The sequence below is a fragment of the Chlorocebus sabaeus genome, chromosome 17 (assembly GCF_047675955.1).
Source record: "Chlorocebus sabaeus isolate Y175 chromosome 17, mChlSab1.0.hap1, whole genome shotgun sequence".
In the NCBI taxonomy this organism is placed as follows: Eukaryota; Metazoa; Chordata; class Mammalia; order Primates; family Cercopithecidae; genus Chlorocebus; species Chlorocebus sabaeus.
The window spans coordinates 28,303,000-28,321,570 of NC_132920.1; the positions used below are offsets into that span (position 1 = coordinate 28,303,000).

The 18,571-nt window shown below is 40.0% G+C and overlaps 3 non-coding genes across 3 annotated transcripts; 2 read left to right on the forward strand and 1 right to left on the reverse strand.

The window, feature by feature from the left end:
- Nucleotides 1-499: 499 nt before the first annotated feature.
- On the forward strand, nt 500-571 carry TRNAQ-UUG (transfer RNA glutamine (anticodon UUG)). The gene has a single exon. It is a non-coding gene; the product is annotated as a tRNA-Gln (tRNA).
- Nucleotides 572-8,543: 7,972 nt separating this feature from the next.
- Nucleotides 8,544-8,625, reverse strand: TRNAS-GCU (transfer RNA serine (anticodon GCU)). The gene has a single exon. It is a non-coding gene; the product is annotated as a tRNA-Ser (tRNA).
- A 9,078-nt stretch (nt 8,626-17,703) lies between these two features.
- Nucleotides 17,704-17,775, forward strand: TRNAA-AGC (transfer RNA alanine (anticodon AGC)). The gene has a single exon. It is a non-coding gene; the product is annotated as a tRNA-Ala (tRNA).
- Nucleotides 17,776-18,571: the final 796 nt, after the last annotated feature.

Below are 18,571 nucleotides of genomic sequence, written 5' to 3' on the forward strand. Positions count from 1 at the left end.
CTCGGTAAAGTGTGTTAAGATCCTTTCCTTGCACTGTGCTTTCCAAGGCCTTGGGAAGAGGTTGCTCTGTATGAAACATATTTTGTAAAATTTGCAAAAGTATGCTATTATAATGAAAATTAGTTAAGACAGCTGCCTCTTCCTACTCCAGCTTACCCTCAGCTACATCATACAGGCCTTAGAGTACCCACAATTTTATGTTGATAACAGCTATTCTTTTTCTTAAAAGAGGATTTTCTAAATTGTTAAGTTTCACACCTCACAAATCTGCCCCGGTTGATTTCTGGAAGCTAATTTATGCTAACAAAAGCGCAGGAAAGAGTGCACAGATCTCCCTGAATTTTATTTTGCTAGTTACTCCTCCAGCAACAAACAGCTTTCCTATCAGCGTGGTCTCACTGAAGCCTGACCTAACTCTTCCGGATTGGAACAACTAGAAAGTTTATTATCAAGGAGGTATTTAACCACGACTGTATATACTTAGTCTACTCTTGTGGTTGGTCCCATGGTGTAATGGTTAGCACTCTGGACTTTGAATCCAGCAATCCGAGTTCGAATCTCGGTGGGACCTTTCAAAGGTGAACGTTTTACAGTTCCTGGATGGCCTCTGAATGTGGGAAAAACTCGTTCCCCCACTTCCTATCGAATTCCCTTCGAAAACGCCTTTGTGGCCCCGTGCACGGTATTGGACTCTCCCCTTCTATCCAAACACAAGTACCAAGCGCCTTCGTCTAGAAGAATGCTTTCAAAGCGTAGCAAATTCACTGGTTTGGAGACAAAGAGAAAGACGCTGCTCCGACTGACTTATGAAAACCTTCAGCAGCAACGTGGAAACCCAATTCCTGTGATGGAGACAAACGCTTCCTCAAAATTTCCTAGTGTTCGAAGCCCTCCTCGCTGCCACAACTAAGTCCTGCGTGTAAAGTAGCTGAGCCTTGGTCTCAGGCGTGGTTTTCTGTTTTGTTTTGGTTTTTGGTTTTTTTTGCTGTGGACCTCGCGCCCCGGGTTACTTCTCGCCCCTTTTCCCCATCCCCCATCTCATGACACAATTCACCCTCATCTGCTTTCTCTAGTCGCCTGTCCTTAGTCTCACCGCTCACCCCGACTGCAACGTCTGGAAATCCCTTCAAACCAGCAGCCCCGGAGGGCTCGGGTCCCTGGTATCCACGGCGTCGGGCCTTCCAGCCGGACAGAAAAACTCACCTCGGGACCGGACCCGGGCCTCGCCGCGCCGGGAGCTGGCATTCCCAATTCAGGACCACACACGGTGGAGGGGTCCTACAACTTGTGTGGGAGACAAGGGAGATGGGGGTAAAACGACCTCTGCCTTCGGCCGTTCGCCTGGCATCTCGCCTCTTCAGCTCCTAGTGCCAGGGTGAAAGGAGGGGACTCCCTGACCGAGTCCTCCCCAGACACTACCAAATACTCGGTCTGAAGCACCCAGGAAACAGTCCCTTGGAGCTGAAGGTCAAGAACAGAAAATGTACCCGCTGTCTCGCCTCCCCGAACTCTGTGTGTAGACCAGGATAGAATTGGAGATAGAGTTGATGAAACCTGGAAGGTCCGGAAAATTCCTGATAGACACTCATTTAGCTGTTAGAATGAGGTGGGAAATGTGAGGTGGCAAGGTGAGGGAAATATGTGCCCTAGAGGAAAGAGAGGACAAGAACTAAATTAGAAACAAGTGTTTGTGTTTCGTACGAATTAATCTCTTCTATGATGTAAAGGCAATCTTTAAATCCAATTCTTTATTTTCAGATTTCTTACTTTGACATTTTGATTTTCTCATACATACCTAAAAACCAAGTCAAATCCTGCTTTCACCATTAAACTATTAATAATTAATTAGCTCATATTATGAATTACCATTGGTTACACAGAGACTCTGTAACTAAGTTTACAAAATTTATGAAAGCATTATTTTGGTTCCTATTATATGTGCTTGATTGTACTTCGTATAGTCTGTAATGGTGCTAATTGCAGAGGGAAATAACATTTTCTTGTGGTGTTGCCTTAGCTAGTGTGGCCCCACCTTCTTTCCACTTTGTTCATGTTAGCGTGATGAGATCTCACCTAAAGTGTTCTCCCTTTTTCTAATGGCCTAACAGCCTCTTCTACCTGTTTGGGATGCTTATAAGCCCAGCCATCCTTCCATCCACCACCATAGCCAGCCTGTGGTACTGTGCATATTCATTATGATCACATCCATCATCAAGCATCCACTTATCCTAGCTCAAACCAGTAACTCAGACTTTATCCCAAGCCTCTAAATTAAGGTAACGGACAAGACCTGATTGGAGATGGTGCCTGCACAACGTGACCCAGAACTGAACAGAAGACCAAGGAGCAACGGCTGCGAGGAGGCAGAAGCAGTCACCCACACTGGGATAGGCTGGGAGCATATGTAGATTCTCCCCCTGGTGGCTTCCATGTTCTTTGGGTCTCCAATTCCTTTAGGAAGCTGAGGAAATTCCTGTGGGTGTTTATAAAAACTCCATCCTTGAGCAAACTTTACTTAGGTTCCTCTGAGCCCTCCTCTCAACTAGGTCCCATCCTTGGCTTGTCCAGCCCCATTTCAGCAAATAATCCAGTTGCACCTAGTTTTAGGAAGAGTCCTACTAAGCCAATTCAGTAAGAATTCCTCACCTCAAAATCCTATCAAGTTTCTGTTTTTCTGCCCTTGATATCTAAACAAGTTCCTCATTGTCATTTTCTATCAAATGGTTGTCTTACCCTGGCTATAGATCCCCAGATGTCCCTGATGTATCTGGATTTGAGTTTACTTAATCTCTCTCCCCTATTGCAATTGTCTGGAATAAAGTCTTCCTTGCCTATTTAACTCCATCTGGTATAATTTTTCTTTGACAGTTTATAATTTATAATTTTTAATAATTTTTATAGTTTATAATTTATAATTTTTCTTTGACAGTTTCATCAAAGAATGTATAGGCATATCCTGGGAAAACTTCTTTTCCAAAGAAGAGATCCAGCTAAGGATTGAGAATATGATTAGCTGCCCAGAGAAGATGTGTCAGAATTTCCTGAGGAAATAAAAACAGACTTTAAAATCTGTCCATATCAAAAAATGTGTTATACCACATTAACAAAAATGAAGGATAAAAACCATGTGATTATATCCATAGATACAGAAAAAGTATTTGACAAAATTCAACACCCTTTTGTCTTAAAAATTCTCAAAAGATTAGTTTTATAGGGAATGTACCTCAACACAATAAAAGCCACATATGACAAACCCAGAGCTAACACCATACTTAATGGTGAAAAGTTAAATGCCTTTCCTCTAAGATTAGGGACAAGACAAGGATGCACACTCTCAACATTTCTTTTTAACATGGTACTGGGAGTCCTAGCCAGAGCAATTAGATAAGAGAAAGACATAAAAGTCATCCTAATAGGAAAGGAATTGAAATTAACTCCATTTGCTGATGACATGATCAGCAAATATAAAACTCTAAAGATGTTACGGAAAAGTTAGAACTGATAAATTCATTAAAGCTGCAGGATACAAAATCAACATTAAACAATCAGTAGCATTTCTATATAATGATGAAGTATCTGAAAAGGAAATTAAGAAAACAATCCCATTTACAATAGCAACAAAAATAAAATAAAATACTTAAGTGTACATTTAACAAAAGAAATGAAAGACCTGTACACTGAAAACTATAAAAAATAAAACGACAAAAACACAAATAAATGGAAAATATTCCATGTTCATGAAAGAATTAATATCATCAAAATGTCTACCCAAAGCTATCTACAGATTCAATGCAATCCTTGTCAAAATTCCAATGTCATATTTTACATGAATAGTGTATGGAACAGCAAAAGACCTCAAATAGACAAAACAAGCAAAATAAAGCTGGAAGCATCACACTCACTATATCTATTATAAAGTGATTGTAATAAAGCATGGTACTGACATAAAAACAGACACACTGACCTTTGAAAGAGAGTAGAAAGCCCAGAAATAACCATGTATTTATTGTTGATCGATTTTTGACACAGGTGCCAAGAACACACAATGGAGAAAGGACAGACTCTTTAGTAAATGGTGCTGGGAAAACTGGTTATCCACATGAAGAAGAATTAAATTAAACTTTTATCTGACACCATAAATAAAAATCAACTCAAAATCTATTAAAATACAAGACTGGAAACTATAAACCTAATATTGAAAAAAATAAATAAATAAATAAGGGAAATGCTCCATGACATTGTCTGGGCAAAGATTTTTTTTTTTTTTTTTTTTTGGCTCCGAAGCACAAGCAACAGAAGCTAAAGCAGACAGATGGGATTGCATCAAACTAAAAGAAGTTTCCACACTGCAAAGGAAACAGCAAAGTGAAGAGATAAACCACAGAATGGGAAAACATTTGCAAACCTTATATCTAATAAAACGTTAATATCCAAAATACATAAGGAATTCAAACATCTAAATGACAAGAAAACAATCAATCTGATTACAAAATAGGTAAAGGACTTGAACAGACATTTCTCAAAAGAAGATATACAAATGGCAATACACATGAAAAAAAATGCTAAGCATTGAGGGAATGAAAATTAAAGCCACAATATCACTTCACACTCATTAGAATAACTTTTTTTTTTTTTTTTTTTTTTTTTTTTTTTTTTTTTGCCGGGCGCAGTGGCTCACGCCTCTAATCCCAGCACTTCGGGAGGCTGAGGCGGGCGGATCACCTGAGGTCAGGAGTTCGAGACCAGCCTGGCCACCGTGGTGAAACCGCATCTCTATTAAAAATACAAAAATTAGCCGGGCGTGGTGGTACGCACCTGTAATCCCACCTACTCGGGAGGCTGAGGCATGAGAATCGCTTGAACCCGGGAGGTGGAGGTTGCAGTGAGCAGAGATGCACTCCAGCCTAGGGGACAAGAGTGAGACATCGTCTCAGAAAATAAATAAATAAATAACATTTTTTTGTTTTGCTTTTTGCTTTGTTTTGCTTTTTGTTTTGAGACCGAGCCTGGCTCTGTCACCCAGGCTGGAGTGAAGTGGCAAGATCACGGCTCACTGCAACCTCAACCTCCTGGGCTCAAGCAATCCCCTTGCCTCAGCTTCCCAATTAGCTGAGACCACATGCATGCGCCACCACGCCCCGCTGATTTTCATTTATTTTGTAGAGACGGGGTCCCCCCTATGTTACCCAGGCTGCTCTCAAACACTTGGGTTGGAACTCCTGGGCTCAAGCGATCCTTCCCCCTCGGCCTCCCAAAGTGCTGGGATTACAGGCATGACCCACCACACCTGTAACAATCTTTCATCTTTTTGACAAAATCTTTTTGATAAATGCCAGCTTTTATCAAAAAGATGAAAGATGATAACAAGCGTTGACAAGTCCATGGAGAAAAGGCAACTTTTTTTTTTTTTTTTTTTTTGAGACGGAGTCTCGCTCTGTCGCCCAGGCTGGAGTGCAGTGGCCGGATCTCAGTTCACTGCAAGCTCCGCCTCCCGGGTTCACGCCGTTCTCCTGCCTCAGCCTCCCGAGTAGCTGGGATTACAGGCGCCCGCCACCTCGCCCGGCTAGTTTTTTGTATTTTTTTAGTAGAGATGGGGTTTCACCGTGTTAGCCAGGATGGTCTCAATCTGCTGACCTCGTGATCCGCCCGTCTCGGCCTCCCAAAGTGCTGGAATTACAGACTTGAGCCACCGCGCCCGGTCAAAAGGCAACTTCTGTACATTGTTGGTGAAAATGTAAAGTAGTACAATAATTATGGAAAATAGTACATAGATACCTCAAAAACTAAAAATAAAATTACCTTATGAGCCAGGAGTCCCACATCTAGGAATATATCCAAAGGAATTGAAATCAATATATCAAAGAAATATCTGTACTCTCGTGTTAATTGCAGTATTATTCATAATAGCCAAGATATGGAATCAACCTAAGTGTCCATCATCAGAGGGATATATAAAGAAAATGTGCTAGGCCAGGCGCAGTGGCTCACACTTGTAATCCCAGCATTTTGGGAGGCCGAGGCGGGTGGATCATCTGAGATCAGGAGTTTGAAACCAGCCTGGCCAATGGTGTGAAACCCCATTTCTACTAAAAATGCAAAAATTAGCCGGGCATGATGGCGCATGCTTGTAATCCCAGCTATTTGGGAAGCTGAGGCAGGAGAATCACTTGAACCTGGGAGACGGAGGTTGCAGTGAGCTGAGATTGCGCCATTGCGCTCCAGCCTGGGTGACAAGAGCAAAACTAAAAAAAAAAAAACAACAAAAAAAAAAAGGAAGAAGAAAAGCTATATATACAATGAAATACTATTCAGACTTTAAAAAGAAAGAAATTCTGTCATTTTTCACAATGTGGATTAACCTGGAGGACATTATGCTAAGAGAAATAGCCAGATCCAAAAAGACAAATACTTCACCATCTCACTTATATGTGGAATCGAAAAAAAAAAAAAAAAGAAGATTGAACTCATAGAAATAAAGAGATTAGAATAATGGTTACCAGATGTTATAGGATAGGGTAGGAGTTGGGGAAGGAATAGCGTGGTTAGTCAAAGTGGTACAAAGTTTCAGATAGACAAGAGGAATGTTTGGAGATCTATTGCACAGTAGGGTGGCTATAGACAAAATTTAAAAAGTGAAATTAAATTTAAAAAAAAAAAAAAACCTGTCCAAGTTATGAGATGTGTACCTGGAAACATCGAAGACAGAATCAGGCCAGGAGCGGTAATCCCACCCCTGCAATCCCAGCACTTTGAGAGGCTGAGGGGGGCAGATCAAGCCTAGCAGTTCAAGACTAGATTGGACAACATGGTGGGAGGATTGCTTGAGTCTGGGAGGTGGAGGTTGCAGTGAGCAGAGATCACAGAGATTACGCCACTGCACTTCAGCCTGGGTGATAGAGCAAAACTCAGTCTCAAAAAAAAAAAAAAAAAAAAAAAAAAAAGAACAAAAGAAAGAAAAAGAAAATTATAGATGAATGGATATAACATGTAGATACCTCAGCCATGTACAAGCCTGAAGACCAAGATAGGAAACATCTGAATACTTGGTTAAATCATAGATTCAGGAACACCACACCCCCACCAATCGCCCGGCCACTGAGGTTATAATGCAATAGATCATGATCGAGGCCCAGAATTCTTCATTCATAACAAACACTTCGGGTCATTCTGATGTAACAGCCCAGAGGAGAGTGAGAGGAACAAGAATTTTAATCATTACTGGTGAAGACTAATAAAATCCTTTTGGAGGGCCATTTGGCAATATCTATAAATATTTTACACTTGTGTATCCTAAGACACAGCAAACTCACTTCTAAAAATTTATATTGCAGTTTTACAGATATATACATTCAAAATTTTATGTATGTATATATAAAGTTATTTGTTGCAGCATAGTTTATAATAGCAAAAGATACAGAAAACCCAAATTGTCCAATAGAGAACTGGTTAAATAATATATGGTAACGTATGCATTGGGATACAATGCATCCTTAAAAAAGAATAAGCTTTCACTTTTTTGATGATAGGGAAAGCTCTCCAAGATATATTGGTTAGGGAAATGAGGCAGGATAAGGAACAATGTTCATAGTATGTTGTCATTTGTGATTTTTTTGAGACAAAAATAGAAATATGTATTTTATGTAATATATATTCATATGTGTTTAGTATAATCCTGGAAAAATTAACAACAGTGGTTATCAGTAAAGAATGTAATTAGGTAGTTGGGGAATAAGGATGGGTGCAAGATTTTATAAAGCTTTATACTTTTGAAATCATGTGAATGCAGTGTCTATTCAAAACCTTAAATAAAATAAATAAAATAAAAACTATATTTTTTTTCTCCGAAGGCCCACGATGGAAATCACAAGTAGAAACTGTTTAATATGGACATTCCTCTCTGTCTTGTTTATGGAGGCATCTTTAGATCTAACTGGGAATGTTGTATGGAGTATATTTTTCAGCTTTGTGGCATCTTTAAGTAGAGACAAATCCTCCTCAAAGCTAGAGATCAGCAGACAATAATGGTTAAGTATTTTGTTGGGGATGGACACTTTAAAGTTAGCAAACAGTAAAAATTTCAGTTAAACTTAGGCTGAAAATACCTGCAAAACATAGTATCAATAATTTGTTGTACATATTTATGTGGATGATTTTTATCATTTACTTTAAGTTTATTGACAGTATTTTTCTGTAGCCCTCAATTAATTATTCAGTTGCTCCCTCAGAAGAACTGGAAACTCTATGGAGAACATAAATATTTCTTGCCCTTAAGAAGGTTACCATCTGGAGGGAAAAGTAAACGCTACCCAAAGTGGTGTCTCAACTGGCTAATTTAACTTACAAGTATGATCAGTGTTGCTGACAAGGAATGGTCGCCAAGATTGAGAGAATCTTATACTCAGAACCGAAAAATTAGCAGAGGCCAGTTAAGATACATTTAGTAATTTACTCGGTTTCTTGGCGAATTAATCTACCAAAGATAAATGCTAACTATACAGCATTCAGACCCATCTTTTTAGAGGGTTAAATAAAACCTCACGAAACGACGAGGATGGGATTCGAACCCACGCGTGCAGAGCACAATGGATTAGCAGTCCATCGCCTTAACCACTCGGCCACCTCGTCACATGTTAAGTGTGGCAAAGTCATTTTCTTCCTCCGCACAGTTAGTCCTGTAATAATGCTATTTTTAATTTTTTTTTTTTTCCTGGCTTAATCCTGATTCAGTCCTTACAACCACACTGAGAATCGAGTATTTTTAGGTACATTTCGCAGCAACCACAAAAGTTATAAATGACACCTAGAGTGGTTCAGTTACTCGGCACATATCAAACGAACAGATAAAAACAGTACGCGTACGTGTTAAACACGTAGATCCTTGCTGAACACCGGAATGAATGGACATAGGATTTGAACCCTGATTTGCTGACCTGGCTCCAGCCAGCTACTCTGTGTTCTCCTTTTGGAAGGACCAGATTATTCCTTCTCCTGATAAGAACATCTCCAGGGATTCCTGTTTTCTGGGAGGTGCCAGAAATTAGTAAATAAACTACAACGAACAACAAACCGGCTCTGTGATTCCCTTATACGTTTTTGCTTCTGAAATATGCCAGACAGCAAGGAGACGCTTTCATCTCTCTTTTATTCTTTCTCTGGGGTTTGGAATTATTGTGTTGCTACGATATGCAGCAATGGGTCAAAACGGGGTTGGAAAAAAAGTAGAAAGACTCCCCGATGTGAGCATTTTCGTTCTAGAGTAGTTTGGAATGTTACTGCGTAAGATGAGTTAGCCTGGCTGCCACCAACACTTAAAGGGTCGGGTCGGGAAATCTTTCCTAGAACAGGAGCCAGCTAGCTTGGGTCGGGGTTCTGCCCCACTCACCATGTGACCTGGGCGGGCTACTTCACCAACTTCATCCCATAATTTTTATCCATCCAGGAAAAAGCTGACTTTGACAATTTCAAATAAACCCAGCACCAAGGAACCCATCTACTCAACTAGGGCTTCTCGGCTTTTCTGTATCTGGTGGAAAAAATTGGAGAGATTATTTCTTGCCCAAATGCTGGGTTTTGTTGTTGTTGTTGTTGTTGTTTTGTTTTGTTTTTCCTTCCTTTCAAACCTTTACTTCTGTTTAGGCAGAAGGGACTGTCTTCTCTCCCCATGAAGTTCCTTTACCAAATTTCATATCTCCATCCTCACCATACAACTACCCAGCATGGGAAACTGACCTGTGATCCCTGGGTTAGAGGACTAAAGATTTGTTTATTTAATGATTCAAACAATCGTAGTTATCTATTTTAATGAGGCCAGTTGTTATGATTTTCCGGTCCGAGGTGGGTGTATCACTTGAGGTCAGGAATTTGAGACCAACCTGGACAACATGGTGAAACCCTGTTTCTACTAAAAATACAAAAAAAAAAAAAAAAACCATTAGCCGAGTGCGGTGGCGCACGCTTGTAATCCCAGCTACTCGTGAGACTGAGGCACGAAAATCGCTTGAACCTAGGAGGTGGAGGTTGCGGTGAGCTGAGATCACACCGCTGCACTCCAGCCTGGGTGACAGAGTGAGACTTTGTCGAAAAGAAAAGAAAAGAAAAGCAGAAAGTAATTATAGCAAGGTTGCAAGATACAGGGTTAATATATAAAATTCAATTCCTTTTCTACATACTAACAATACTTATTTGGAATTTGAAATTAAGAAAGCAACACTATTTATATTAGCACCAAAAAAAGAAAAGAAGAAACAGGAAAGAAAACAAAAAAGAAACAAGATACTGAAATATAAATCTAACCAGATATGTACAAGATCTGTGTGAGGAAAGCTACAAAACTCTGATTAAAGCGATCAGAGAATCCAAATAAATGGAGAGATATTCCATGTTCATGGATAGGAAAACTCAATATTGTCAAGACATCCGTTCTTTCCATTTGATCTATAGATTCAACACAATCCCAATCAAAACCCCAGTGAGATACTTAGTTTTAGAAAAAACAAAAAACTCAAAATTTACATGGAAAGGCAAAAGAATCAGAATAGCCAACACCATGCAAAGGAACAATGCTGAAAAACTAACACTACCCAATGTCAAAGGTATAGTAATCAGGACAGTGTGGTGTTGTGATATGGTTTAGGTGTGTCCCCACTCAAATCTCATCTTGAATTCCCACGTGTTATGAAAGGGACCTTGTAGGAGGTAATTGAATCATGGGGGCAGGTCTTTCCGTGCTGTTCTCATGATAGTGAATAAGTCTCATGAGATCTGAAGGTTTTAAAAAGGGGAGTTTCCCTGAACAAGCTCTTCTCTTGTCTGCCACCACGTGAGACATGCCTTTCACCTTCCACCATGGAAGGTGAGGCCTCCCCAGCTACATGGAACTGTAAGTCCAGTAAACCTCTCTCTTTTGTAAATTGCCCAGTCTTGGGTGTGTCTTTATAAGCAGTGTGAAAATAGACTAATACAGTTGTCAAAATAGAAAAATAAATGAATGGGAAGAAGTGAGATTCAGAAATAGACCCGTAGTAAACTTATCCTTGACAAGGAAGCAAAAGCAATTCATTGGAGAAAAGCATGATTTTTTTAAAACAAATTTTAATAAAACAATTGGAGATCCATATGTTAAAAAAAAAAAGACTTTAGACATTGACCTTAACATTTTCATAAAAATTAACCCAAAAATTGATTATACACCTAAATGTAAAGCACAAATCTATAGAATTTCTAGCAGATAACATAGGAGAAAATCTAGGTTGTGTTAGCTTTGGCAATTAGCTTATAAAGACAACACCAAAAGCAAAACATCTGAAAAAAGAAAAAAGTTGGATTTCATTCAAATCAAAACTTCTCTGTGAAATATACTGTTAAGGGAACGAAGAGAAAATGTACAAGAACTCTCAAAAATTTAACAAGAAAACAAACGACCTAGTTAAAATGTAGGCAAAAGATTCGGACACTTCACTAAAGAAGATGGCAGTTAAGCTTATTTATAGATTCTCAACATCATACGTCACTAGGGAATTGAAAATCAAAACAGTAGGTGGGGAGTGGTGGCTCATGCCCATAATCCCAGAACTTTGGGAAGCTAAGGCAGGCGGACTACTTGAGGCCAGGAGTTCGAGACCAGCCTGGTCAACATGGCAAACCTCCATCATTACTAAAAATACAATAATTAGGTGGGCACGGTGGTGTGTGACTGTAGTCGCAGCTACTTGGGAGGCTGAGGTTAGAGGATTGCTTGAGCCCAGGAGATTGCAGTGAGCTGAGATCCTACCACTGTTACTCCAGCCTGGGTGACAAAGTGAGACTGTGTCTCAAAAAAGTAAAATGTAAAAATGTAAACAGAGATTTAAGAAATTTATCACCTAGAAACAATATATGAACCTACTTTGGATCATATCGAACAACTCACCCATAAAAAAATTTTGCATAACTGGGAAAATTGAACATGGACTAGGTATTAGATAATATTAAGAATTTTAGTTAAATATTTTAGAAGTGATAAAGTTATTAAAATTATGGTTTTATTTGTTCATTCTTTTTGTTTTCTGTGATACAGCCTCAGGAGGTCCTCACAACATAAGCCCATTTTTTAAAATGTTCTTTTCTCTTAGACCTATACTGAAGTATTTAAACATCAAATTACATGATGCTTAGAAGTAGCTTAAAATACTTCAGTGGAGAAAAGGAGGGATGAATGAAATAAGAACGGTAAATGCTAATTGTTGTTGAACCTGGTTGATGTGTGCATGGAAAGTCAGTACACTATTCTCTCTAACTTTACGTAAGTTTGAAAGCTTTAATAAACAAAACTAGAAGAGCTTTTTTCAATGCAAGCGTTAGTTGTCAACTACCTGTTTTTGTCAATGATATTCAAAATTACTCTCACTCTTGTTTTGAGAGGAGGAGGGGGACAGGGTCTTGCTCTGTCACCCAGGCTGAACTGCAGTGGTGCGATCTCAGTTCACTGCAGCCTCTGCCTCTCAGGCTCAAATGATCCTCTCACCTCAGCCTCCCAAGTTGCTGGGACTACAGGCATGTACCACCACACGTGGCTAATTCATGTGTGTGTATTTTTAGTGGAGATGGGATTTTGCCATATTGGCTAGGTGGGTCTCGAACTTCTGACTTCAAGTGATCCGCTTGCCTCTGCCTCCCGAAGTGATGGGACTACAGATGTGAGCCACTGCGCCCAGACAGAACTCTCACTCTTAAGGCTCCACCGATGTTGAAGTGTTTGAGGTGGGAAAACTCGTTGTTCTGTGGGACCCTGGTACTAAGACACGATCTGGGTGACCCCTAGCTCTTTCCTACTCACCCACCCCTCTATGCTCTCCATTTCTCTCTCTCTTCTGACATAATGAGGCATTCAGGCCTGAGTGAAGGAGTACCTTCTGGCAGCTATGGGAACTATGGCTATGCTGATAGTGCATATAATGCCTGTGAAGAAGAAAGAGAGACTCACTGAAAGTTTGACTTGCATAGGTCCTTTGGTTTATTTTTTAATTTAATTTAATTTTTTTTTTTTCTGATGGGTTATCTTTTCTTACATATGATGATGATAATTCATGACACTTAAATAGTGATGTTTTGTTTTGTTTTTGACACAGAATCTTGCTCTGTCACCCAGGCTGGAGTGCAGTGGCATGATCTCAGCTCACTGAAACCTCAGCATCCCGGGTTCAAGTGATTCTCCTGCCTTAGCCTCCCAAGTAACTGGGACTACAGGTGCTCACCACTACACCCACCTAGTTTTGTGTTTTTAGTAGAGACAGTGTTTCACCGTGTTGGCCAGGCTGGTCTCAAAACTCCTGAGTTCAGGTGATCTGCCCACCTCGGCCTCCCAAAGTTCTGGGATTACAGGCGTGAGCCACAGTGCCCAGCCTCTTTTTGCCTAAATCTTTCTAATAATTTTTGATGATAATGACCTCTCTTTCTTCTCTGCCCTAATACCTCATTCTTTAAATAAAGCTTATGATTTTGGCATGTGTCTAGTAGGGCCCAATTCATATATGTATTAGTCTAGTCACTGTTTTATATTAACTTTATAAATTCCATTGACTTGGCTTATAATAGCTTTATGATTTTTGCTACTTCGGTAGGCCATTTGATTATCGTTGGTGACAGAATAACGTAATTACTAAACTCTGAATGGAAATAAAGTATTCAATAAACTCAAATTGAACTTGGAGTATTGTTGCTTTAATTTATGGAAAGCAAATCACAAAGGTGGACTGCTGAGTAAAAGAAAATATTAAAATAATATTAAATACTCTGTATTGCTGCTACTTTGGGATTTATCCATTTATAGGCACCAAAAATACATTTTTAAATAAAATTTTAAACACTTTCTCATCCTTAAAGTTTACTTTGATGGGTACACAAGGCTAGATTGGCAATTATTTTATTTCAATATTTCCAAAATATATTTTATTGTTTCCTGGATTTTACCACGAAGATGCTTGTTAACATTCTAATTGTTCTTTCTTTGCAGAAAATCTACACATTCTCTCTGGCTGATTTGAGATATCCTCTTATGTTTGGTATAACACAGTTTCAGTATGAGGTGTGTAGTTATAGTTGTTTCTCTTTAACTTGCTTGTGACACATTTGCTTTCTGACTCTCTAAGTGAAAATTTTCTCTCCAATTTGGGAAATTTTCCAGGTATATTATATCTAAATATTACCTCACTTACATTTTTTTCTCTTCTTTTATTCCTGAACTCTAATCGTGTATACTTCAGAATTTTCACATAATCTTCTATTTCCATTATTGTTTTTTTTAAAATCAGTTTTCTGTGGCTGTGTAATAAAGTACTCCAAACCTGGTGGCTTAAAACAACATAGAACTCAGGTGAAATGTATCATCTCATCTCCTTGTGAAATCAGCTGGATTTACAAATTAATGTGAGTTGGCAGGTCAGCTGGGACTTGCTGCTCCTGGATGCCCTTAACGCCTGGATGTCTGATACTTGGCAAGGGCTATTTTCTGGAGTTCATCAGTCTTCCTTCATGTGATCTCCCCAACAGGACTGCCCAGCTTTCTTAGACAGTGATAGTGTCCCAACATGTTGAGAACTGAAGCTACAAGCTTTCTTGAGACCTGCACTTAGAAGTAACACAGCATCACTGCCACTGTGTTCCAATGGTCAAAGTAGATCACAAAGGCAGCCCACATTCCAGGGTTAGGGGAATAAGATTTGGCTCTACCTTCTGATGGGAGGAGATGCAAATAATTCGCAGTCATGTTTACCTATCTCAGCTTGCTTCATATGTTCCATGTTCTTAACCATTTTTGCTGTTTTCTGGGTTAATGTTTTGTCTTTGTCTTTCAGCTTAGTAATTCCTTCCCCAGTTGTAGCTAATATGCTATTTAGCCTTGTCCATTAGGAATTTTTTTTTGGCCGGGCACGGTGGTTCACGCCTATAATCCCAGCACTTTGGGAGGCCGAAGCCTGTGGATTACCTGAGGTCAGGAGTTCAAGACCAGCCTGGCCAACATGGTAGAGAAACCCCATCTCTACTAAAACTACAAAAATTAGCCGGGCGTGGTGGCACACCCCTGTAATCCCAGCTACTCGGGAGGCTGAGGCAGGAGAATTGCTTGAGCCCAGGAGGCAGAGGTTTTAGTGAGTGGATATCGTGCCACTACATCCAGTCTGGCTAACAGAGCGAGACTCTGTCTCAAAAAACAAAAATCTTTTTTTAACTATTGTGTCTTTATTTATCGAATCTACATTTTTACATAATTTTACTCACTCTTTTGCATACTTCCATTTGTAATCATATCCTTAATTTATTGATATATGTCATACATAGCTATTATACATTTTGTATCTTAAAATTTAACATCTACAGTTCTTTAGGTTTCAATATGACTTTTTTGTATCTGTTGAGTCTCAAGCATAGTAATTTACCTTCTTAGGTTTGTAGTAATCTTTATTATTAACCTTATTTTGTGATCTTAACATAAGAGTGCTCTGCAGGCCTAACTCAGGGAAGTTTTCTTTCAGGGAGGATATAGTTCTACTTCTGCCAGGAGCTAGGGGACAAACTTGACCCTGAACCACTTGGTCTCACTACAGGTTTTGCCCCATAACAAGAGTGTCGGGCTCAGCTCCTCCTCCACCTCTCTGCTTTTCTGATATTAAATATTCATCCTCACAGTTGCAGTATTTCTATTGGTATCTGATTTCAGGTTAAACCCACTCCTCTGTTGGTCCAGGTTGGCTTCCAGCAGTTCTTGCTCCCAACTGTTCTAACTTCCAGGAACTTTAGGCAGAGTTCCAACAGTTACGGCTTTGACTACTCACTACCCTGACCTGGGCTCCAGGTGTTTCTAAGTCACTTTAGCTCTCAGAAAATATTCATTTATTTTTGTTTTGAGTGACCTCTAAAGAATTCCTTAATCCTTTGTGAGACCAGAAATGTCACAAAAAGTGTACTATCAAGAGACTTTGTTGGGAAGATTTTTTTAAAGCAAGAACCAGAAAGTACAGACTAATGGCTGAAAAATATATAAGCATGCAAGATTATTTAGTATTCCAATGAATAACTATACCCTGAGCCTAGTCATAAGAAAGTATCAGTCAGTGAAAGACATTCTATTTTTAAAAATGAAATGAGTCCCGGGTGGTGGCTCACGCCTGTAATCCCAGCACTTCGGGAGGCCAAGGAGGGCAGATCACGAGGTCAGGACTTTGAGACCAGCCTGGCCAACATGGTGAAACACCCGTCTCTACTGAAAATACAAAAAAAAATTAGCCAGACGCAGTGGCGGGCACCTGTAATCCCAGCTACTCAGGAGGCTGAGGCAGGAGAATCATTTGAACCCGAGAGGCAGAGATTGCAGTGAGCCAAGATCGCGCCATTGCACTCCAGCTGGGTGACAAGGCAAGACTCTGTCTTGGAAAAAAAAGAAAGAAATGAAAATAACACTATTTTTTAAATGACATATCAATGTCATGAAAAATAAAGACTATGCAAATATTCTTCATTAAAGAAGACTAAAAAAGATATGACAACTAAATGCAACGCCTGACCCTAGACTAGATCCTGTATGCGAGGAAAACATCAAGTCAATTGGTCAACTTGAAATGCAGACTGTAGATTAAATACAGCTATTGTATCAATGTTAAATTTACAAAAGTTCCTAATAGTACAGTGGGTATATAGTAAAATACTTAGTAAAGGAAATGGACGTGATGTATGCAACGTACAGGAGAGAGAAGCAGCAAATGATAAGGCAAATGGGGTAAAATATTAATAATATCTAAATCCGAGTAAAAGATAGAAGGGTATTTTTGTATTATTTCTATTTTTTCAACTTTTTAGTGAGTTATAAATTGTTTCAGAAAGAGAGAGCGAGAGAGTTCAACGGAGGTGCCTCAGAAGTCAGTAGTTGTGAATCTGGGTTGGGCTGGGCCAGCTCTTTAAAACGTAGGAAGCTTCCCCCACCTCCCCTCACCATTCGAGAAACCAATAATTTTTCATTGCTCCATGGTTTCCTACAGATCGGTCGCCAAGAAACAGATGCCAGCCCTGCCTTACCTAATTCATCTTTTTTTCAAATAACACTACTACCCCACCCCCACCCCCACCAGCTTGGCTTAGCAGGGGACCCTCAGAGTTTTGTCGGAGGTAAAGTACTCTAGAAGTGCCGATCTGGGTGCCTACGTGATGCCTCTCACCCGGGCCCAGGTTTCCCGTTTGTCCTTGTGATTGATTCATGACATCTTGAGCTCGCAAGAACGTTCCCTGCCATCACCACTAAATGTTCAGTGGACGTTATGGGCTTTTGGAAACCGAAGTGATTTGAGAGTATTTGTTCCAAGAAAGGCGGCGCTGGGCGCGGGGACTGGAATTCGGTAGGCGAGGATCCCCTTTGATGCCCCCCTACAGTTCCCCTTCAAACACGTAGGTCTCAGCTGGTACTGCGCTACTGGCTTCAGCCTCCTGGGGCCTTATGGTTGAAAAGAGCAGGAAATCAAGCTGGAAAATGCGAGAGACAACAGATTGTCTGCTTTCAGGCTCCTTCCTTTGTAATTTCACTGTGTTGCTTTCTTTGGACGTTGCTTGTGCAGGACCTAGGCTAGCTGTTTCACAAATTGCGGAGTTTGCATTCATGATTTCACTGCAATTTACTGAATCTTTGAGAAATACCGATTATAAATCATGAAAGAAATGCAAAGCAAGCTGCCTACGGTTGGGGGTGTAGCTCAGTGGTAGAGCGCGTGCTTAGCATGTACGAGGTCCCGGGTTCAATCCCCGGCACCTCCACCAGTTTTGGGAGTGAGCACTTTCTCCCCCGGCTTTCCACTTTCATTTCTCCCTCCCGTTAAATAAACCTGGTCTCACTCACTCAATTTTCTGCTTGTCTGTACAGCCTTTGCGGTGTTCAATATCTGTATCGATAGATAGCATTGCCACACCAGGAAGTTTTGAACCCTTTGTAACAAGCATTTTTGCAAATTAATCGGCCTGGTTTCTTTGGATTTCATGCTATGGTATTACTGAAAAATAGAAAAAAACAGAAAAAATATAAAAATAGGAGACCCTTTGTTTTATTCACTGTTTTTTTCTTTTCTTTTTTGAATTCTGAAGAGTTCTTGGAGCAAAGAACAGCATGGAAATTTAATAGCAGAAACATATCTTATTGATGTCTTTCTTCTGAGCTTCCAACCACCCTATACCTTACCTTTTCTTGAATCACCAGATATGGAAGCAGTGGGCCCTGTTAGTATCATGTGGTGATAGGTACATGAAGGACAATAAAATGCTGTCTGTCATAGCATAGGGTGCCTCCCAAGTCTAACCTGAGTGAGACAGATGGGATTGGCTGATTAAATGAAGCCAGAAATACTGCCCCTTTGCTGAAATAGCTTAGTGGGAGTGTGAGAGACCAGGCATCCAAATATCTCTTGTTCAAGAAAATGTCATTAAACATAAATGACATGTTGTTGGGAAAAGGGCTTGTGGGAAAAGAGCTTGTGGGGTGCCTGCATAAACTGGCCATAAAAATATGAGACAATAAGTTGTGGAAAGCCACAAGAGGCCTCTGAGGAGGAAAGCCTCC